Consider the following 24,056-nt stretch of genomic DNA (forward strand, 5'->3'; position numbering starts at 1 on the left):
GAGCGCTCTGCTGTTACTGAGGCTCAAACTGGCTGCGAGCCTGGACCGTCACACTAACACTGTCACGATTTATCATACTGACACACTGACCAAGAGCCTGGCAAGTCAAACACACACACACACACACACACACACACACACACACACACTAGCTTTAATTGGCCAATTGTGATGTCAATTATAGACGTTATGTTATGTTACTGGGTCATTTTACAGTGTAAAGAGGTTAATCAATGTTGCACAAATAATGTTAAACACCAGCCTGTTGATGTTTTTTTTTTTTTTCCAATCGTAAAAGGTCAAACCAAAAGGACATGCGCTAAAACCATGAACTGAACAAATAGTTGAGACTTAAGAGGTCAAACGGAGTGAGTCGCAGACTTCAAAGGCTCATCAGCTTTGGTTTTAAGTCTCAAGCAGTAAGCCCTGCTCAAAGGATGCTGTGTGAGTGATGTACGTGTGATAACAGAGCTAAAATGACTTACGCTGGAGAAGGTGTCGGTGCCAGAGCGCTACATGGGAGAGAAAGGATTCTTAATTGTATTCAGGATTTGAAAAGGAGCCCTGTGGTGGGCAAGAAAATTAGCATTTGAGCATGATGGTAATTTGTGACTTTTGGGAACAGCTGACATAACACAATATTCTAAACTCAGAGGCGCATTAACAATGTGAAAGTTCGATTGCCATTGTAAGTGATTTTGTTTTTCACTTTGTGACATATAAGGTGTTCTTTAAGACACAGTTGCGACCGCTGACTGTATGAAACATGGACGTAGTCTCAGTGATGTCATCCACTGGTTTTGAAGCGTTGGGTTGAAGCCATTGGTGGCGGCGGCCGTGTTGGAAAAAGTGTCTCAAATCGGATTTCAGGTAAACAGGCAAAGAGCTTGAATTGATGCGACAGATTATATTATGAAAAACTCTTAGCCTCAAACACTCTTACAGTGTTTGCCAATAATAAAAAAAAAAACAAGCTATCGAGACCAATTTTGTTGCTTTGTACCAAGCTGTGAACACATTCAAATGGGTGTGTATTGTTATTCTGAGGCTTTTGAAGTCAGCCTCAAGTGGACACTGGAGGAACTGCAGTTTTTTTTTTTTGCACTTCCACGTTAGCTTCAGTTTTCAACACCAGAGGTTGCCACTTGTTTCTGACTGGGCTCTTTACACGAATTCCACCTTTTTTATGCATCAAAGTCTGTGAAGAGATCATGCGAGTCACTACTGCATTTTTTTTAAATCATTCAAGGAAGAGAAACTGCAAAATCTGGTGAATTGAATACAGTGAATTGTTAAGTGATCTGTCAAAATGACCTAATATTTCTAATTATTCTCACTAATGCATACTATAATTTTTACTTTGATGCATTCTAAAGCTAATCAAAGAGTATTATAGAGGATCCGCAGGATGAACCTGAAAAGATGGTGGACTGGATATCATCCTCACTACTCCAAGACAATATGAAGAAAGAGATGTGTTGCTGTGTTTGGCAGTATACGGTGGGTCAGAGGAAGGCCAACAGCACTGAAGCTGCCCTATCTAGAGCAGCACATATACACACACACACACACACACACACACACACAAACACACACCATAAGATGAAGCACACAACTCTCCAACAAAATCCAAGCTGACTTTTCCTCGGTCTTAAATCCCTCACGCATTTGCTATGACGGCATTCCGAGTACTGCTGTGATGTGTCATTGGCTCGTATCTCTGTATGTGTGTGTGTGTGTGTGTGTGTGTGTGTGTGTGTGTGTGTGTGTATTCCCATAAAAGTTGAGAAGGCAGTTAATTCTATATGTCAAGTAGGTGTGTGGGTGTCTTTTTTCTTCCCATTACCTTCCAGTAAATACTATAAATGTAAAGTGAGTGTGCGTGTTTCCATATAACATGAGCAGGCACTGAGCGGCCTGATTCCAAATTTTTCCAGTCGTCGTTACTGAGCTGCTGGCAGACATGGACGGCAGACACACAGTCATCGTGTTGGGATCCTGCCAAGTCTTCCTTGTCCATGTCTCACATCTGTTTGCTGTTACACACACACACAGACCCAAACTCACACACAGTATGAAGTTTTGAGACACATTCAGTAGGCAGATGGACACACATGAACACCCACACTTGCTCAGTTTGGTCTCAACTCCCTCAGCACCCACACAGGTTCATCTGGTTTTTGCAGAGAAAGAGTGGGCAGAGATTCAGGGATGAATTAACTGTAAATCACATGGATATGTATGAAAAGAGGCATCAGCTGCAGAGTTCAGTTTCTAAAGATAAGTTTTCTACTTTGCGTGACTTTTGCGCTGTTGCCATCTTTTCAATCCAAACAACAATTCTTCACCTTCTTTAACTGATGAAACATCCCTTATTAGCCATGTTGATTCCTGAACATAGCAAATAATCATTCTCTGTGCTTATCTTTACAGTTGAATCTAGTTAAACTATAAATAGTTACAGATTCATGTGGCGCCTCTCTTGGCCAGGACACTCTTGCAAAAGAGATTCTTAATGTCAATGAGGTTGTTTACTGGTTAAATTAACTTTAAAAGAAATGTAACCATATCCTTTAATTTTGCATTAAAGCCCCTCTCAGCCCATATGCAATTTAATTTTGTACTTTAATGAAAGTTTTTATGTACCTGATAGTAAGCATCTAAAAAGCTTTTAAGATTATTTCAAATCCAAAACTGAAGTATTGTCATTAAGTTTGAATTGTGAATGTTTACGCTTGGGTAAATATTAATATACTGCAATGCATTTATGATTTATGATTTTTTTGTACCTCTGCTACAGTTCAGCACTAGCTAAAGCTAAAGACGTACCATTCAGCATTGCATTCACAACTTTTTTGGCATCTGAGCTAAAGTTTCATGTGGATAATAACTGCTAGTTAGGAAGTGAATAGCAAAGAAAGACAATATTCAATGACCAATTGAAATAAGGCGAGGCTTCTTGTGACGTACTTTAACGTCTCCACAACAAAGATTGTTACCATTACATTAATAAAACATGGATGTTGTCTCAGTTAAACATGGATGAAGTCAAACTGACTTTACACACTGGTTTCTGAAGAGGCATTATGTAGCTGAACAATGGTGGTTGCCATGTTTTAATTGCCGTCCTCACTTTACTTTGGATAAATCTAGAAGCAGGCAGAAAGCTGGAGCTGAGGCTGGTTGTATGCCTCCTGGAAAACAGCTGTCAGATGTCCACCTGTCAGTCAACTTAGTCATGCCCCTGATTGTGCAAATTAAGGCATTTCTTGAAGCCTTCTTTCGTGTAATGAACAGTTTCAAACTTGTTCTAATAAGCAAAATGAGCTGCTGTTCGAACAAGATGTTCTAAGAACATTTAATAATGAAAGATAGTGCTCTCTTTGTTGTCTTGTGAAATTCTACAATTTTAACCCAAATATCCAGAGGGGACTCTTTAAAATCCAAACTGTTAAGGTGTAATTCCCCACCAACGGAAATGCTCACACACAAACACACACGCGCACACTCATCCCTCAGGATTTGGCTTCTCCGGCATCATTGACAGTGCGACTGTGTTTTTTTTTTTTTGCCTTTGAAGTCCTGGAGTCAGTAAACCTCTGGGAAACTGGCTTCGATCCTCTCCCCGTCTCCACCCCTCAGTCTGCTAAACTAAAAGAGCAGCTTCCCGAAAAGCCTCATTATACAGTCAAGAGAGGAGCTCCTCGTTATAATGATCTGTTCAAAAAGCCTTACAGCCTTTGTGTCAAGTTAAGTCCAGAGATTGTATCTTCCTTTGGGGGGAAAAACTAGCTCATTTCAGACGCATCAGTCATTCATCCGTGTCTTTATGAGCTTCCCATCCACTCAACTGTCTTTTTTTTTTTTTTTTTTGGTATCACACACTGCACTGTTTGGGATTAAGACTCTGGGTTTTAGCAGAGGAGATATTCTGCCTTAAAAGAGGGAAATTGAGGAAGTCCATCATGCTTAGCGAGACAGAAAGGAGGGGAGAGACATTGACATTTTGAGGAGAGAAAACTCCACAGACTATCCACCGATCCTTGCATGCTCGGAGAAATCCTCTGACACGACAATGCCAGCAGCAGCTGTACGAGGACAAAACACCAAGCTGGAGACAGAAAGAAAGAAAGAATGGAGGGCAGGGAAGGGTAAACATCTTTACCCTCAAGTGGTTGTCTCTGTTTAAAGACCTACCCTTTTTAATTTGCAATCCATCATTATCCCTTTTCCATCTCAACAAAAAGACAGACTCGTGGAGACTTGCAAAAATGAAGATATGAAGACTTTGAGTGCACACCGTTACCGCCTGGCTCGTGAGAAAACAGTCTGACAGTGCTTAAGTGTGTGATTAATACGCTAGAAGTGTATGTTGCATGCAGAGGAGGGGGGGGGGGGCATACGGAGGGCAATACTGGTGATCTGAGGTGTTCGGCCTATATATAAGTCCTGATGCCTGGGGGTAGAGTGGCCTGCATTCCTCTGATTCAGCCTGAATGATGGATACCAAAGATACTTTCTCTCACTGTCACAGAGTCTCTTTAACAGTCACTCTCGCCTGGAGGGTGGATCTTAACACTCAACTTCACTCACCTCCTTTACCCCTTCATACCTCCACAGTATGTCATGCATGACAAAAAAAATGTGCCACTTGATCCAAATATGTCTTTGGGATGCTAAAGGACACAAAAAGGTAACAGGACTTTGTAACAGGACAGTTTTCTATGGTGTAAGGGGGCATAGTCAATAGATTTTCAGTCTATAAAAGGAGCTGGTATGTCATTAGCGAGGAGAAAGTCCCATCTGTTTTTGTCTGTACACATGGACTGTTATCCACAAATACACCAAATTCATTAGGGAACGCATTTGGTCAAAATATCCCACACTACAAAAGTATTAGAAAAATCCCAATCACAGTGTACAGATTCAACATTTTTATGGAGAATCTGTAAATACAGATTGAGTATCGGCTAAGGTTAGCATGTAACCACTTCCTAGGTTACAACATTGTTTGACATTGTCAGATAAAACAATAGGAAAGTAGAGTATTCCTAACTAATGGTAGTGATAACTGTAGCCGACAATAGGAATTAGCTGATTGCTAACAAACTCAGGTGGCAGCCAATGGGTTCAAATACATGTTTGTTTAACTTTGGACGTTTTCATTTTCATTTCATTTGCACGATTCATTGTCTTTGCAGTTGCAGATCAATTTGTGGTGAAATAAAAATGATTTGTGAAACTTCCTACACATTTATGGCTGATAAATTGGATTATTTCCTTCTGAAAGTGAACATGTGTCAAAACACAATAATAAAGTTTGAAGAGCATGAAGAGCTGCAAGGTGAAAAAGTTGGAAACACTACTAGTTCCTAAGCGTAAAGAGTCTGATATTATAAAATCTTGTATTATTTTGTACAGTTTGTCGTACACATGCAGTCAAAGAGGGAAGGAGTTGGCAAAAAGTGAAATGAAGGAAATGAAGCTTAAATATTCCCGGTGTGACTGAGAGCGCCGATGACGGAGCGATGACAGAGAAGGAGGAAACTGTACTCCATTTCTTCTGTGATTTTTGGCTCTGATCCAAATCTCTGAACTTCTTCTTTCATGTGTGCGGTTTTTGGGTGTGTGATCCTCGGGGTGTTTGAACATTTCACACAGTTACAGAACAAAATAAGCTATATTTAAGTTTCCTGAAAATGGACTTCATGCAAAGTTCTTTACAAACCAAAAATGATGTTGTACTGTATATGGGATTTTGAATTTGGAGCACAAGTAGGAATTTAGTGTATGTCGGGGGGAGAGGAGGGGGGGTCTATTTGTGTGTGTGTGTGTGTGTTTTGGCCTCAGAACTGTGGGAGTGCATTTATCAACAACAAAGTCCCAGCCGAGTCCCTGAGGACCAGAACACTAAAAGCCCCTCTGGTTCCCATGATGGCCCCGCCCATGGATACTATCACTGGGTTGTGTTGGCTTCTATTGTAAAACTCTGAACAATGTTGTTACAAATATAGCAGTTAATCACCACTTAATCACAGCGTTAGCTAAAGTGCAGTAATAGTGTAATTACACACACACACACACACACACACACAGGGCCACACAAGTGTAGTCGACATATAGCTGTTCTTTGTTTGTGAGATGCATGTTTTTAAAGTCAGTCTTTCATCATCTATCATAAAGTACAGACTGGACACTGATTACTCTACTATTATTTTAATTGAAGCCAGTTTTACCATTTTACTCTCACTGTGACTTCTGTACATAACTTTATAACTTTACATTTAGTGTGTTTTGTCTTTCTATGGACAGTTATGAGTATGTCAACCAGAAACATACAATTTGTATGTGTGTGTGGCAAGAGATTTGTAGTTCATAGAGCTACAAGAAAACATAAATCATCTTCAGAAATCAAGACACATGTCCTGCCACTATCTTCAAAACTTTAAAGAGGAAAAATTATTACTCAATTATTGTGTGAAATTCAAAAAGGTCATGAAAAAAAAGGGAAGAAAATGTTTGGTTGGGGAGTTAACACAACATGGAACAGAGCCAAGTCAAATTTACAATAAACAAGAGCAGATAAAAATTCCTGCATTTCAAGGCTAATCAAGATAAAGCAGATATCTGTGAAACGTGAAATCAAGAACAACTGATGGTCTCTCCAGCTGCTCAGCTTCGACTGAAAGACTCTGTGAGCCTCTTTTTTTATCAATGACATAAAGAAAGACTAACTTTTCCTGCAGTGGATCCCTATCTGTGTAGATAATCAACACAACTACATGCAGTTAGAACAAATTCATTTATTGTGTTCGGACAAATAAAACTGGACTTATAAAATAAGTTTGTCCAACTGAAAAAGTTGAATTTCTCAAAGTCAGACTAACACACATAGACAATGCTGTTGGGGATCAATTTACACTTGCATGCCTACGCCCCAATCGGACCATAGCTGGCCTAGGCATTCTGCACATGCAAGTGCATAGCATAGCAGAAGTCATATTGACATCTGCCATCGGATATCACCATAAGCTACGGGGATAGCATGGCTACATATTGTGCAAAAAACACTTAACCAAGTTTTTCAACACTAATATGTGTCTCTAGTTGGTTTAAACCCCCAAATTAGGAGATATGTCCATCCTTGCTATCTTTTGCCTGCTCCACCTTTCAGAAAATGTGTGCTCAAACAGGCCGTTTGGAGATTTTCCCTTTGTGACATCACAAAGGGCAGTAACCCGTCCCTCAGGTGGGTGACACTCCCACAGCTAGGTGTATGTTCTGCCCTTTGAGTCCACATTCTCACCTTAAACAATAGGGCAATGTGCAAGAAAGCCTGAGCCACCTAAGCCCTTCCAGAGTAATGTGTAGCTCACTTGCATTTAAAGCTACAGACACAGAAACAGCCTGTTCTGAGCTGAGCTGAGCTGAAATAGAGGGGTTTATAGGCATGCTTAAATACAGGATGGAAGTGGCAAGAAACTTCACACACATGTTTTGGGGACCTCTGAGACTTATTTAAACTCGTTGAAAAGGAGAATGATGTGTGACCTTTAAGTGTGGAGTATGTTTGAAAAGAACAGAGCTGTGATGTCGTCCATGTTCTCACTGTTCCACATCTCGCCGCTTGACAACTTTTTTTTAGCAAGGTCAACTGGAACAAGGTGCAATGGTGACTAACTGAAAAGGTCACCTAGCAAATAGGTCGCGTGCACATCCCATGTACGGAGGCTGTAGTCCTCTAACGGGCAGCCCACGTTCAAGATTGGCCTGCAACTCCTTTCCAGCATATCATCCCCAACTCTCTCTCTCTCTCCTTGATTTCTTACTCTATCCACTGTCCTATCGAATAAAGACATACAAAGCACACAAATAAATCTTAAAAAACAACAACTAAATAGTCTTCGCGGGAGCTGTAAGTGGCTGAACCCCAAAGTTGTATTTCTTTATAAAAATGTCATTATTCCTCTCCTGTGACGAAGCAAGCAAACACTGTCTGTGAACACAGAGAGCATATTTGCTGAACTTTCACTTGTTAAGACTTCACTGTAATATTAGACAGACTGTCTTAACTGTTCACTGGAGAGAGTGCAGCCGTGGCTGATAACAGAAGAAAGAAGAATTTTGGCTTCTGAAGCACACATCATAGCCTCAGCTCTTGGCAAAAGATAGAAAGTACAAAAAAAATAAATGAACAAAGCATTAGAAAGTTAAAAGGACATTAAAAAAAAAGAGGGGAAAGAGAGAGAGAAAAAAAGAGCAGGTCGGTTCAGTCAGGTGCAGGTGATGTGGCTGCAGCTGTACAACAAGCTGTCTTTGATTCACTGCAGTTCAAACACATAGCAGGAGAATCACCTCACTGATGAAAGAGCGCCAATGATATCAAACTACCACATCTTAGCGCAGGCAGGCAGGGGGCATTGACACACACATTCTCACACACGGTGATTCACACACACACACACAAAGGTAAACACAAGATAAGTTACAACTCTGAGAGAGTTACAGTAATTTATATCAGCAACATAACGGCAAGGGCGCAGATAAGTGCAGCAGTTTATCCTCCATGATGTATATGAACACATATTTTATCCACACACACACACACACACACACACACACACACACACACACACACACACACACACACACACACACACACACACACACACACACACACACACACACACACACACACACACACACACACACACACACACACACACACACACACACACACACACACACACACATTCAGTTTGGCTCAGAAAGTTACTAAAATGTCTCTAATGTTCCCCCCTGAGGGTTCTGTACCTGGACAGATGAGTCAGAAGAAGAAGATACGGGGGTGAAAGTGATGAATAAAGTGTTGTCAGGGTTGTCTGAAGAGATCAGAGGAAAGATGAAGGAGATGAGGAAGACAAGGAGAGAGAGAGAGAGAGAGAGAGAGAGAGAGAGCATGAAAGAAAAAAGAGAATAAAAGACAACCAAACTTTCCTCAGTTCTGTTACTTGTTTAAGGCTGCTTCCTGAACTGCAAAACAACTAAAGAAGAGAAGCTTATTTTCCATCAAGCTATCAAGGGAGGTTTGCGCTACTGCTAACTCTTCAAATGTCACCAACAAAAAAAAGCACAGATGCTTATATACCTCATTCCTCACAGCTGAGCTTAAGCGAATAAACAGGCTTCCTGAATGAAAAACTAAATCTATTTACAAGGAAAAAGGAAATATAAAAAGCTGTTTTTGTCTCTGGATGGTCTTAACTGTTGCTCGTATTTCTTCTTTCCAACCAAAGAAGACCAATCTAAAGCCAATTTGGGTTTAATTTAGGTTCTAAAGCACATAAGGTCGTTAACACATGTTCACTCCTGAAGATTTCTGGAACATTTCAGGCAGGCTGCCCCTGAAAACTTCCTGAGTTTCACAGGAGTGAAATAGTCGGCAGTTTTCGATCCAACACGCAGGTCTCCCAGAAGATTCCAGGATGTTTTGGGACTTTTAATGATGTGTGAAAGCACCAATACAGTAACCTTACAACAGGTTTTAAAACATGTACGCATGCAGACAAGCAACAGGTTTAAGAAAAGGTTTGAAACGTCTGACAGAAAATTCACGACATTTCAAGGCTTTAACAATGGAACTGAGCCACACGACAAATCACGGCGAACAAAGACGGCTTTTAAATTAGAGTCGGAAAATGTTTCGCATGATTGCCGAGATTAGATCTAAATTGTAGCCTTGTTTTCAATCAGCACTGACAGGAAAAGATCTCTCTGATGTCTCTCCAAGACAACAGAAGTCGAGGATAAGAGACTGAAAAGGCTCTTGTTTGAGGATCTCTCTGGTCTCAGCTCTCAGCACGACTCAGCTCAAACTACCAGTTGAAGTCAGTCTCATCTGTCGGCTGTCTGTGTGCGTCTGTCTCGCAGCAGGGATGCAGCACTGTCTGTAACCATGGTAACCACCAGGATGTAGCACTGACAATATTAGAAAGTTATGGTGTATTGAAGAGATACCACACACATACAGAGAAACATATTTTCTAAGACGTTTTATGTGGTTTGTCAGCTTAATAAAATCTATATAGTGTCTGATTTAATTCTTTTCACAGAAGAGCAACATCCCCAGAGTTGTTAAGGTTCAACATGTTGCTCAGCAGCAACTTGACCTGTTTGTTTTACCCCTGTTTACCTTATAGTCGCCCAGACTTCCCCTGCCCTTCGTAAGCCAGCTGCCACTTTGATAGGAGATCACTCCATAAGCTAAGATGGTCACATGTTCAATATTTCAATTCATTTTTTTCATGTCACATGTTGACAAAAAAACACAATGTCTGTCTCTGAAGTTGAAAAAGTACACCTATTTCATTAGATAGGTGTTTACGAGAGGAATGAATCCAACATATAATGCGTTTGCCTGCAGTTTTTATAACACAATATTTTGTGCCCATAGGAATTTTACTTTTGTCACCATGGTATCTTTATGGATGGATATCGTTAGATTTTTACCATGATGAAATCAAAGTTTAAAATTCTGATGGCAACACCATCATAAGCTACAGCAGACCACATCAAAAATTATTTAAAGGATCCACTGAGACCTCTTCTTAATGGGTTATAATCTCTGGTACTATTTTATCCTCCACAATGGAAGTTCTGGTGCTAGGTTGCTCTAACATTAAAGTACAAAAATGAGTAACAGAAAAAAGCATCAAATAAGCCTTTAAGTGAAACACATAAACATAAAGTACTGTAAAGTGGATAAGGGTTCACATCAAATAAACTGAAAATGCTTTTCAATTATGACGAGTATAAACTTCTGATACTAGTGGCAAGAAAAAATATACAAAACTGTATTAATTTTTAACAGTGTTGTGGATTTGATTATTATGTCGCAAGGTTCAACGCTCTGAAGGAATCCTAACCAAATAAACACAAGCACCTAGAAAAAAGCTAGGCTAATGCTTCCTCCTGAAAAGAGCTTCAGAGAAACCCTTAATATTGACGTTAACTTGCTTTATTTTCTGTTTTTAATCTCTTTTTTTGAATGTCTTAACTTTAAAGGAAAAATAAAGCCTCGAACATGACACATAAATGCTGACATTGCGCTAACTTTGGCTAAAGTTACATGTTAGCACCTGCTAACAAGCTGCTAGCACTACACTGTTGTGTTTTGCTTTCGTTACATGATTATTAACGTTAAACACACATTTTTCTACTCTAACACAGTTACTAGTAGTAGCCAATATATTAATTAACTAACTGGCTTACTGATATTGGTATCTTTTTCTAAAGAACTCTTATTGCCCTTAACCTGTCCACCTCCTCATAAAGCCCGAATACAGTGAATTTAGGGGGAAAGGACAAAACATGAATAGTGAGTGCATCATATTTCAGTGTCTGAAATGCAAAAATGATTATTTTTTTATAGCACCTTCCAAAATCTCCACACCACCGTTTCAAAGCTCTGCAGCCATCAGTATAAGAGCAAGATGAAGGTCTTGATCATCTGTGTTAGACGTCAATGAGGAAGTGATTGTGGAAGTAAAGTCATGGCAATTTTTTAGCTTCGCTGTCCTTCAAAAAGAGCTGCAATCACACACATTTGGAGAGACATAAAAGCTGCATGTCATGTTGAATACTTCCTACGTTTCATAATATACACCAAATGACCGACTATGAGAGAAAAATACAGAGCGCAGATCCACGAGAGGTTTGGATGGAATTACCTCAGATTTTTCGACACACATACACACACGAAGCACACAACCACTGGTGGTCAGACTGGCAGGCAGGAGGAAGCCTGAGTGTGCTGGGCTTTGACCAGTGCACCGTACACTTGCTGCCAACAGTCCACCACACACACACACCAACACACACACACACACACCACAACTTTGTCCCACCGCTGCTTCTGTGTTTGTGTGCCTTCATGCATTTATGCGTGCAAGCCCGATAGCTTGACCTTGTTTTAGTGTCAGCGCTGTGGGCCTTTATTTCCACATATATGCACTTTGTGTGTCTGTGTGAGTGATTGTGTAACGTTGTCCTCTAAGAGTTAAAGTCACAGAATAAACAATGCAGGGACTCCTATGGGCTGTGTGTTTACTGACCGAGATAACCCCACGTCATTCCGCTCTCACCACCAACCTACTTCCTCCTCGGTCCAAGGCAGCGATGCACTCAGGCCTTGGCAATGTCAGAGCAATCTTATCTCGCCAATAAAGCCTCTTGAATGGATTTAGATTAAACAGAGAGAAGGGGGAAAGAACAAGAGGAGAGGGCACACTGGTGCAATGGGGTCACTCTCCCTCCCTGAGAGACATCACTGCCCCTCATTTTCCACATATCTTTCTCCTCTTTCCGCACATGTTAATGTACTTACCGCTCTGCAAAACCTTTACTCTGCCCTAAGATGCTGGCTGGCATAACAAACAGGAGTGAAAGCCTGAAATAGTCCCTCTCTGCGCGTTTCCCATGCTGCTCTGGAGGTATTTCCGTGGTAAAGCTAATTCCCAGTGTTGGATCTTATAATTTACCCACTTGTCTGTGTTTCTACTTCCCTCTCTCTGCGAGTTGGCTGGATTATTATCAGACTTTTTTTTTTTTCGGCTCCCTTTTCTTCACCTCTTCTTATTCCTTGCATTTTCTCCATTTCACAATTTCTTCCCCCCCCCTTTGACCCCACCGTCTCCCTTCATCTGTGGTAGGCAGCGAGACGCATGGTCTACCCACAGTGACCAGTTTAAAAAAAAAAGAAAGCCACCCTCTGCCTCTGACGTTTAGTCCGCCTGTCTGGTACACAGCTCAGGATGTTGCAAAGCCACGACACCCAACTGCCTCACAGACTGTCTACTTATGACATCACAGGTTTTTGGATTGTCTCATGATGACCTTTCAGCAAGTCTTCCTTCCCTTTTTTCTCTATACCGTTTTTTTTTTTGTTAACTAAGAGGCTACTTTTGCACACATTTACACCTCAAAAAACTCCAACCACAGTCTGACTCTATAAACACAAAAGGCTATTAAACCCATCTAAATGCAGCACAGGCTTCATCTGCTTCCCAGTTAAAGAAACAACAGAGAGGATATGTAATGAAAAGCGCAGGGAGAGTAATGAGAGCATAAAAAGTAGCAATAAAATATTTTTAGCTTCAGACTCATTCAAGTCTCGAACCAGAGCCAGGAAGAACCACAGTGCCTTGACTATGAATGGTACTGTTTGCTAGTTAGTATTTTCTTTCCCTCTCTTTCTTTCCGCACTTGGCCAGTGTGCTGCCACTGGAGGAATGCCTGCTTCAGATTCATGGGTGTTTGTGTGTATGTGTGTGTGTGTGTGTGTGTGTGTGTATGTAGAGTCAGGACAAAGAGAGCCAGTGTGGACAACAGAATACAATCAGCCACTCAATGGATAGCTATTAACTCATTGCACACAAACACACACACAAATTCCAGAGTCCGCAGACGAGTTCCAGTGACATTCAGACCCAACCGACCAATCAGAACACTTTAACGAAGCCACAAAGGAGCCAGTCAATGAGCAGCAGAGGATGATGGGAAGATCTGTGAATCAAAGTGTTCAGGCTCCTCATCCGTGTCACACTAATCTTCTTCACCCTCCTCCTCCTCCTCTTCCGCCTCCTTTTTCCCAGGGTGCATCTCTGAGTGGTTAAAGGTGGTTAGCAGAGGCCATTGGGCACAGTCCACCTCCCACACACTCTTGTATGAATCATCCCATTGTGGGCCGGGTTCGATTCTTCACACTTGTGCTTTGGGACTTCTGTGTGTGTGTGTGAGTGTGTTTGTGTGATGTCTTACTGAGAACAACATGCACATGCAAAAACATTGTTTGTTTTTTTATTTGAAGCTCATTTTAAATTGTCTCAAAGGAAAAAATAAAACTAAACAACACAATTACCTCATTTTTGACAGCCCATTTACAGCTCATATTCAAGTTCAATATCAGTGCAACATCTTTAAGAAGTCCAAAAGACCAGCATGTAGGTGTAAAAGCGGAAGTCCAGATCACCTAAACATGTTTAAAACTGAAAGTGAAAGTAAACATTTAAATCACTTAATAAAACTTTAAATCACACAATAAAACCCCGTCTGTTGAAACCATCATGTTGCATCAACTTTGACCTTCCTTACTTGAGCAAGCATCATTTTGTAAGAGCGATGAGGGTTCAAATCTAACATTACTGGTGTGTTCACTTCATTTTAAACTCCAAATAAAGTGCAGACAAAGTTTGTCTGGATTGATTCCTCAGCTCATTCAGTTGATGAAAAACAACAACGTCTAACAACTCAGAACATGACTGTTTTTCAGATGTTGTTCAGATGTCTTTTTATATAAAGGATCAAATTGATGGAAGAACATCTTTTTCTAGCCTTCTCTTCAATTAGAGTAATTTCTTCTGAACAAGACTCTCATATAATATTCAAACGTAAAAAAAGAGGTCAATTTCTTTATAGACCTACAGCAATAAAAAACTGTGTTTTATGATCTTGTTTTTTTCCCCCCCGCCCTGTCTTCAACCCCGTGATTTAGTCCAGAAGAGGTACCTTTAGGACTTTCACTTAGCTTTAAACCGTGACATCATTTCACCTCCTATATGCTTTACACAGTCCCAGATTTCAGCATGCCTTCAGTGGCCACAACAATGGACATGAAACCTTTGGTATTATAAGTCTTTAACCATGTCTAAACTCAAGTTTGTTGTTTTACCAAGAAGAACTTCCCTCAATGAGATGCACTTTGTTAGAACTGTTCATAATATTGAAGTAAATGTTAGATTAATATCAATGACAAGTGCTGCTAATGACAGCTCTTCTGCTTACATCACCCACAACAACTCTAAGACAGCTTTAGGCTACAATGACTGACAAGTAGTCAACCTCGAGTAACCTTTTCTCTGTAATGGTAGCTCACTTAATGGTTTGCCACAAACCACAAACAGCGCACTTAAACATCAGGTGAGCTGCTTTTTTTATGCTTCAGGTACCTCCTCTGTGCTCTGCCTCTGACTTTCTTTGAACCTTCCTGTCTTTAGTTCTCTACAGCCTTATTTCACACTTCCAGTTCAAGGCACGATATGACAGTTTACCTTCACTATGAATATCATGAAAGCATACTGTGAGGACGAAGTGATCCCACAGTAACAGTCAGAGGCAGTAACAGAGGCTTCACAGGGCTGAGACGAGATCAGTGGAGACAGAGGGAGAGACCGGTGTGTGTGCACGTCTTATTGTGTGTGTGTGTGTGTGTGTGTGTGTGTGTATGTGGAGCTCCTGCTGGGTGTTTACAAGCCGTGCTCTTTTCATGCTTCCGCAATGCCGTAATGCAATGGGAAATCACAGACAGGGACCCCAATATTGCGCAGAAGTGGAATCGATATGAAAGTAAAAATTCTGTATTAATGGCGGAGCTTCTCTACGGCCCTGTGGTGGAAGCTCGTTCTGTAAAGGTTCTTACGTCATGCAAATTCTTTTTTTAAAAACACCGCTTTGAAGGTGGATCTCTTGGTTGATGCTGTACTAACTTTTACAACTTCCTCAATTGAAAAAAAAGACACACAAAAAGGTGCTTTTATCCAAGCAGAACATGTAACCTCTGGCTATTGCGACACAGCCCCCTGTGTGCCCCCCCCCCCCCCCCCATCGCCCCAAACACACCCACTTCTCACTATCACACTCACACTTTCCCTGTCACGTCTTCATTTTTAGCAGCCGGCCCTGTTACATGGAATACGAGACGACCACCCACACACACAAACACGCACGCGCGCACACACACACACACACACACACACACACACACACGCTGCTGGGAAAAGTGAATGGCTGTGTCACTAAAAGTGCAGTGAAGAAGCTAAATACAATAGTGCCTTGTGCTGCAGAGATGAGTAACTCGGAGCTTCTGTTTGTTTGTCTGTGTGTGAGTGTGTGTGTGTGTGTGTGTGTGTGTGCACGCCCATGTGGTGTGTGTGTGTGTGTGTGTGTGTTGCACAAGTTAAGGCAGGCAAGCACATGTGGGTGCCGACTGCCGGGCTACATAAATCACACTCTGAATCAATTAGAAAGCTTAAATGTGAGAAGTCCTGCAGCAGTCGGTAGCCTGGAATACATTTTAATACTGGCTTGATTACAGACACGCCACACCCAAACACACACCCACACACACACACACACACAAATCTAGACGAACAGCCACACACACACACACACACACATCCGAAGTGAGTGTGTGGATATGATGTAACACGCAATTGCACATCAATGTAATCCATAAATGAAACATAATGAACATAATTAAAATTCTGTCTCAATCTCAGTCTGTTTATCCCTGTGTCACACACACACACACACACGTGCAGACGTTCGCGTGTCTGACTCGGGGGTTAAACACAGCATCAGGGAGTTGTCCTTACTTAACAGAAGAGGTGTGTTTCTGTCCGTTTTAGTTCAAACACAGTTTCCACTTCTGTCTCTTTCCTATTATATAACCCTGCTTATTGACTGCGCTCCTTTTGTCGATCACCTTGCATGTCTGAGCTGGTGTTTCATTCACACATTCAGAATATCTTTTCAATGTAACCGGGTGTTTTTTTTTATCCTGTTTCCACATTCAATTGCTGTGAACAAAGGCTACCAAAGGCTACCATTTAAGTCACTATGGAGGTAAATAAAAAAACGTTTTATATTTGTATTTCCTGTTATACCAAAACCACATTTTAGTGATACCAAGCCACATAGTTGAAACATACATCATGCATCATAATTATTAAGTATTCCAATGTTGAAGTGCACTCGCTTATTTTCTCTTAAATCATGGTGGTGAATGGACTTGAGCTTGTATAGCGCGTTTCTAGACTTCCAACTACTCAAAGCACTTTCACACCGCATGTCACACCCACACATTCACACACTGATGGTAGAGGCTGCTGTGTAAAGTGACCACCAGGAGTAACTAATCCCATTCATACACATTCATACGCCGCTGACCAAGCAGCGGGAGCAGCTTGGGGTTAAGTGTCGCATCGGACATGTGGCTGCAGGAGCTGGGAATCGAACACTCAACCGCCCTGCAGTGAGACGACAGACTGATCCACAGCCGACCCTTCCACTGTCTGATGATCACTCATGTCTTCAGTCTTAACTGTCTAGTACACTCCTAGACATTATGGAGTGAATCCAGCCCCTTAAGCATTGACTTCAATAAATACAAAGAAAAAGAAACAATCGATCTAGTTGCTGATGGTCTAAGTTGCTTGTGTGGTTCATGCATACATCCTTATTAATTTCAGTATGTTTCATAACCATCCTTCTTAAAAAAAAACATTTTTGTCCAAACGTAGTCCCTGATAAGTAACCTCTGTGATGAGTAAACTGAACCTTCTGTATAAAAAATGGTTGGGAGTGTCCACTTTCTTTTTTTTTTAAATGGACTTGTGAAGCTCATGCTGGCCAGCAACTTGTAGCTACAGAACAACAACAACGATGCCAACAAAAAGAGAACTCCTCCTGAATTATGAGCCTGCTGAAACCTGCTCCGAGATGAGTCTTGTTAAGCCAAGTCAAAAGGGTTTAAAAAGGGAGGAAACCTAAGCAGGAGCATTGGGAATTTTATCCAATTACCAGGACTGAAAAACATGTAATAAAAGGTGCCACAAATGGTAGAACTAAAGAGTAAAATGAATCCACCCTAATATCTAAAAAGCTCAAGGTATAGGTACAAGGGAAAAGATCAAGCAGGAGACAAATCCATTAAATGTTGGAGCTCTAATTCTATTTCTCATGAAGCTGACCAGGTAGCCAGACTTGACACATCCAGATTTAATAACGAAACAGGGTGTTGTGAGTCTGCATTTTGTGACTCAGCCGACTGATCCAGCCTACACGTGTCTGCACTAAACATCCACGACCACATACAGTCATTACTCCATTACATCAGGACACTCCCAATGTGATCCAATGGGATAAAGTTACCAGGCACTCACTGTCCTGCTACACCTATGTGAGAAATGGAAAAAAAACCCAGATTAAAACCACACACACACACACACACACACACACACACACACACACACACACACCTGCATCTGCAGAGTTGTATACACAACGCTTGGGAACAACAAGCAGCTGTGAAAAGACACACATCTGTGAAACCGTGGCTCATATAAAAACTGTTTCCAAAACGGACACAGACTCAGTCGCTCACCAATCCGCCCACAAACCATCCATTCATTCTGGGCAGCGACAGACCAAGCCACTGATCAGTCAACTTTATCTGGATGTTAAATCACATTAAAAAAAAAAAAACAACCTCCTCCGCTTTGTGAAGACGACAGAAACCGGAGACAAGAGAGGAGAAATGGAATCTGTGACCAGAAGAGTAGCTGGGTTAATTCATTTGATTCAAATGTTTTCATTTAAATGGAATAAATTCATATTCAAGGTCCTTTATAAAAAAAAAAGAAGTTTAATGGCTTCAAAAGGCAGCATCTGTTGATATCATAACTCTGGAAAGGAAAATCGCTGCTGTGTTTTCAGGAAAGAAGCACTGAAATGTTTTGATAAAAGAGGAAAACCACAACTACCGCTGATCACGGGGGGGGGGGGGGGGGGGGGGGGGGGGGGGGGGGGCTCGCTCCTGAAGTGTAAATTTACTAATTCTCCCCCTGTGGGTTCAGACTCTTGGATGAGTTTACACACGGAGTAGATGTCTGGCCTTAAGCTAGTTTTACCATCAGGTTTCACAGCGGTACAGTATTCTTCTGCGTCTGTGTTCAAAAGGAAAAGTGTTTTTTTTTTTTCATTCTTAATGCAAAGATAACACAACTTGTGTGTGACCTCATCTTGTATAAACACATCATTTAGATAGAGCGTAACACACATACACAATTCCTGTATTTAACAACAGGCCTGTAATCAAGCCATGGTTTATCAAGGACTACAACTAATGTGTCTTATCAAGATCAAGAAATACCTGCATCCTGCTATCCATTATCTATACCGTGTTTCTCGCTTTTCTGGAGCCGATCCCAGCTGTAATTGGGCGAGAGGCGGGAGAGGCGGTACACCCAGTACTGTTCACCAGTCAATCACAGGGCTGACATACAGAGACAGACAACCAGCCACACTCACACTACGGGCAATTTAGAGTCACCAATTATCCTAATGAGCGTGTCTTTGGACTGTGGGAGGAGAGAACCCACGCATGCACAGGGAGAACATGCAAACTCCACACAGAGAGGCTCCTGTCTGAAACCAGGAACCTCCTCGCTGTGAGGCAACAGCGCTAAACCCCCGCACCACCGTGCAGCCCCCCCCCTACATTCACCGAAACTCAAATTATCTAAATGAATCTCTCACTCTTTTCAAAATCTATTATTGTTGAGATTTTTTTTTTTTTAAATCCAGGCATTTCTTTGTTGAAGCTTTGCACTGTGAGAATGCGCTGCTTCACTTTGTCTTTTTTTGTAACAAAGTATTTGACTTGACAATCAAAAATGTCAAGTCAAATCAATTTGGGGAATAGTGACCATGATGATGAATTCACAAAGAAGTCATCGATATTTATCGGTTATTGAAAGAAAACATTACAGCCCGCCTCTGAGTTTAGGTATCAAAATTTGCATTGCACCGCTGCAATATACAAAGATACAGGAGTGTGTGAGCAGAGAATCTTTTTGAATATCTGAGAAAGCTGGAGCCTGAGGCTGTTTTGTATTTCTGCCTTATAAATGATTCAAAACAGTCACTATGTTCATCGTGATTGTTGTAGATTATTTCGTCTAAATTAATTTGTTACTCATACTCTCCAGGTCTGTTTAGAGATAATAATGATGGTGGTGGATGGTCGTGTTAGTTCTGTGGTTAATAATAGGATGTTTATGCTCTCTCTCTTATACACATACACACACACACACACACACACACACACACACAGAGACGGCACACAAACTTCCACATTCCCCACAGTTCATGCAGAGCAGTCTTTGTGGCCTTCCAAGAGTCAGTGTGTCCAGCACCGGCTCAAGTTACAGCAGACAAGATCCTTACCCTCCATCTCTCTCTCTCACACACACACACACACACACACACACACACACACACACACACAGCGAACACACACACGCATGCACACTGACATTGTCAAGCATCCATCATCTTGCAGACACCGGCCAGGGAGCAATGAGAGAACACGGGTTCTTCTAAAGCGTTCTCTCTGACTTCTTCCTGTCACTCTACTCAGTCTACAGGAGAGGAGGAAGAATAAAGTGAACAGCAGAAAGACTCAGCGTCAAGTTCAGGATTTGACTTTACTGCCACAGTGTCCTTGAACTTAACATCCTGACTGACATCTGTGGTGATGCCTAAAGCCCACTGTACATGTATCAGACCTTTAGTGGATATTTATAGATCTGTATATCTGACTTACAGTGGATTCACCACCTACATATTCTACCTCCAGCTGTTATTCAGTATATAATGTCTTTCTGCTATCACTTGTACTGTTTCATAATGTAACTACTGCACACGTCTGCACTGTTTGTGTTCGCTGCAGTGTACTCTCACTCTAAACTTGTCAAGTAAGTCAGCTTGTTCTGTGGCCCTGAGCATCAAAATAACTGTTCAGGTACAACTCTAGCATCAGTGACAATAACAAAGACTCAGTATCCAATTAGACGAACAAGTTAGCCACATTAAATAAGCAACATACTGTAAGATATTCATACTGTAACAACAAGGCTTGCTGATAAACTTTCACATTAAAGGCCATTGAATGTGCAGCATTCATAAATGCATGGTTATTAATAAGAGATTGTCTCAGTTTGGTTTTGTTTAAGCATCAAATTTAGTTGTTTTTTATTCCAGTTGCATATTTACAAAGGGCAAGGAATTAATGTAGCGTTGCCAACCCATATGCCTTTTACGCACTATATATATACACAAAGTGCATTGACTTCAGCACCACATGACAACAACAGCATCAAGAAATCTCTCTTAACAGGTAGACTACATGAAGAGAGTCATAAATAAATCCAATCCAAACGAGGAATTTGCACCCGAGGGTATGAAATTAAGACATTAAAGTAAAATACAACAATAAAAGGGGAGGTGCACTGGAATACAATGATGAAAAAAAGCAGCATGCAATAGCTGATAATTATATCAGCATCAGCATCAAGGATTAAAACGCAATCCAACTTCAGAAAGCGTCACGGTCGTTCTGGTCCATCTATTTCTGGGGCTTAATAAAAGAAGTGGATTTTAGGGTAATAAGCTTCAGCAGCGATACACATGAAGAGAAAAAGACGTTAAGCTGTCTGAAGATGTTGCTTAAAATGTGTGTGTGTGTGTGTGTGTGTGTGTGTGTACGTGGGTGAGTGTGTCACATCTATTCTAGGAGAATTCCAGAGGGGAGACCCTGTGACTGACCCCCACCTCGCAGGATCTGACAGGATATCACCAGCCAGACACACACACACACACACACACACACACACACATTGAAACAAACAAATGATGGGAGTGTCAAAGGACACACATACTAACACACATGCATACGCGCACTTAACACACACACACACAAGTGAGAACTGCTTGGACCTAACCACTAATCACAACTTAATGAATACATTTCTCCTGATGTATTGTGTCTTTAAATGCAATTAAATGTATAAGCACTGACACAAACCTGACTTATAGCCTATAGGCATTCAATGGATTTAGTCACTTTACTATGCTTTAAAGACAAATAGGCTATAGGCTCGAAAGCAGAATAGTTTCTTTGCTTGTTTGTTGTTGTTTTTTGCCAAAAAGTTACACTTAAAAAAAAAAATCAGTTAATGTGAGAACGTTTTTCTTTTTTAGGTGTTTAGCATCAGACCAAAATCTCATTTAAATGACTTATTTAGCAAAAGTTCAACAAGTAAACAAGAACCTGAAAAGAAAACAATTAAGATCATGGTCATCAAATTAGGAGCAAAGTTGATTTAAGCCATTAAAGTGAAGTTACCTCAGACTATTTCAAGCCCAGCGTTCTTCTGTGGAAAACTGAGACTTCACTCACATGAGATTTGTTTGAGCACTGAGCAGGTTGAGCCCTCCCTCCCCTTTCAATGATCGCTACAATCTGCGCGTCCAATCTCCAAACTTCCTGTGACACAACAGGAGGATCCCCTCTCATGTGAAGGAGACACGCAATTACTTTTAACAAACACGCCCTAGTGATCAAAAAAACATTACTTTAACAAACACGCCCTGGTTATCAAAAAAAAAAAAAAAAAAAAAACACACTGCAGCTGACGAGACAAGCGAGGACCGTGCAACACACCAGACAGCGGAGGAGGGAGAGAAAAAAAACGTCCAACACACACGGTAAAGTTTCCCAGCAGAGAGAGGAGAAGAACACTCGTTTTGTCACCATCTCTTACCTTTCTCTCCCCTCCTTCACTCCTCCTCCTTCTCCGTGTCCAAACTCTGTCACGACGTGGCTCGCCGCAGACTGCGAAATCACACAGCCGCTTCTTTCGGTAACCGAGGAACAGCAGAGAGAGAGAGAGAGAGAGAGAGAGAGTACGGAAGGTTTGCTCCAACATGCAGCGACTCCGTGTGTGTGTGGATTGTGTGTGTGTGTGTGTGTGTGTGTGTGTGTGTGTGTGTGTGTGACAGCTCATGGAGAGAATGAGCAGAGAGAGAGGAGAACCGGGGAACTTAGGGGGAGTTCCCGTTAACAGGCAGGCGGGGCGGGGGCTCCAGAAGAGTGACAGGCGGTCCGGATTTAAGGTCCACAGCTCATTTGTGATCTATAGGCTACACATTAGATTTATGTGGCTTATTCCTGAGTTACAAAGGTGAACAAGAAAAATAAATGTAACCTATTATTACAATGAACCCTAATGTTGAACTAGTCGAGCTGAGCTGAAGCCTTTTAACCATTCTTATCTGTCAAGCTTTATATTTTTGACAAATGAGATTCGGGTAGAATAGGAGGCAGTTTCAATAAGCATTTCAATAGGACTGTATTCTACAATTGTACAATTCACTTAGCAGACGCTTTTATCCAAAGCGATGTACATCAGAGAGTAAGAACAACACAAGCAAGGATCTAGAAAAAAAAAGGGAACAATGTCAGAAAGAGCAAACGATCAGCTTTGAGTCCGATTGGACACACAGGTGCTGACAGGAAGTGACCAGAGGCAAAGTACAACATTGACGGCAGTTCTTGAGAGCTCTAATCAGTATAGAAACCATCTTATAAGCCGTCGTTATGAAACAAAAACAATCGTCACAACCATTATCATCATCAACAATATCGAGACCATCATCATTAAGTTAGTAGGTATTCATGAAAGTGCTGGGTCTTTAGCTTTTTCTTAAAGGTGCAGAGGGACTCTGCACCTTTAAGAAAAAGAGCTAATTCCGTACTGCTGCTTTCCAGGTTTGAAAGGCATCATCAAGTAGGCCTACTTCCCTCTTGAGCCACAGGCTAACTTTAAAAAAAAAAAAAGGAAGAGTGAAGATTCAGAGGAACATTACATAGCCTGTGTTTCAATTTCAAACAAGATAGTCCATTAAAAAAATGAACTGGCTGCAGTTAGAAAACATAATGGTAGCATTCAATCATTTGCTAGAAAAAAAATGTGTTTATGGATGATGTGTCTCTCCGCCTCCTCCTATTGTACAATTTTGAAGCAAAATACCCCCTGCAACAGGCACTGACATATTACCCTGGTACCATCATCTGAAGCCACAGTCTTTCTGCCGTGGTTTTGAAATCAGGCAAATTCCGCCAAACCGAAACACACATTTAATTTACCAACAAAATGGCAAAGGTCTCCCTGGGAACACATTCTTGTGGCAGTTTAAAGTGGGCACTCAAAGCTAAGGGAAGTTTAATGACTCTTGTTAGTCTTTGTTACAGCCCTCTTGCTATAAATTTACTCTGCAAAAAAAGGATACGCCCTACAAGATAATCAAGCCGATTTCTGGCACCGTTGTCCCCCTTCCAACAAAAGTCAGTTAAGTCCTGATTGTTGATCATTTTT

The 24,056-nt window shown here is 41.2% G+C and overlaps 1 protein-coding gene across 1 annotated transcript in view; it reads right to left on the reverse strand.

Annotated features, from left to right (window-relative positions):
* Positions 1 to 22,616, reverse strand: part of ppp2r3a (protein phosphatase 2, regulatory subunit B'', alpha) — a 62,858-nt gene extending 40,242 nt beyond the window's left edge. The window contains exon 1 of the mRNA XM_065966128.1: positions 22,443 to 22,616. The gene's annotated coding sequence lies outside the window, so the exon portion shown is untranslated. The remainder of the gene's footprint in view (positions 1 to 22,442) is intronic.
* Positions 22,617 to 24,056: the final 1,440 nt, after the last annotated feature.

This window comes from Labrus bergylta, chromosome 18, assembly GCF_963930695.1.
Source record: "Labrus bergylta chromosome 18, fLabBer1.1, whole genome shotgun sequence".
NCBI classification, from domain to species: Eukaryota; Metazoa; Chordata; class Actinopteri; order Labriformes; family Labridae; genus Labrus; species Labrus bergylta.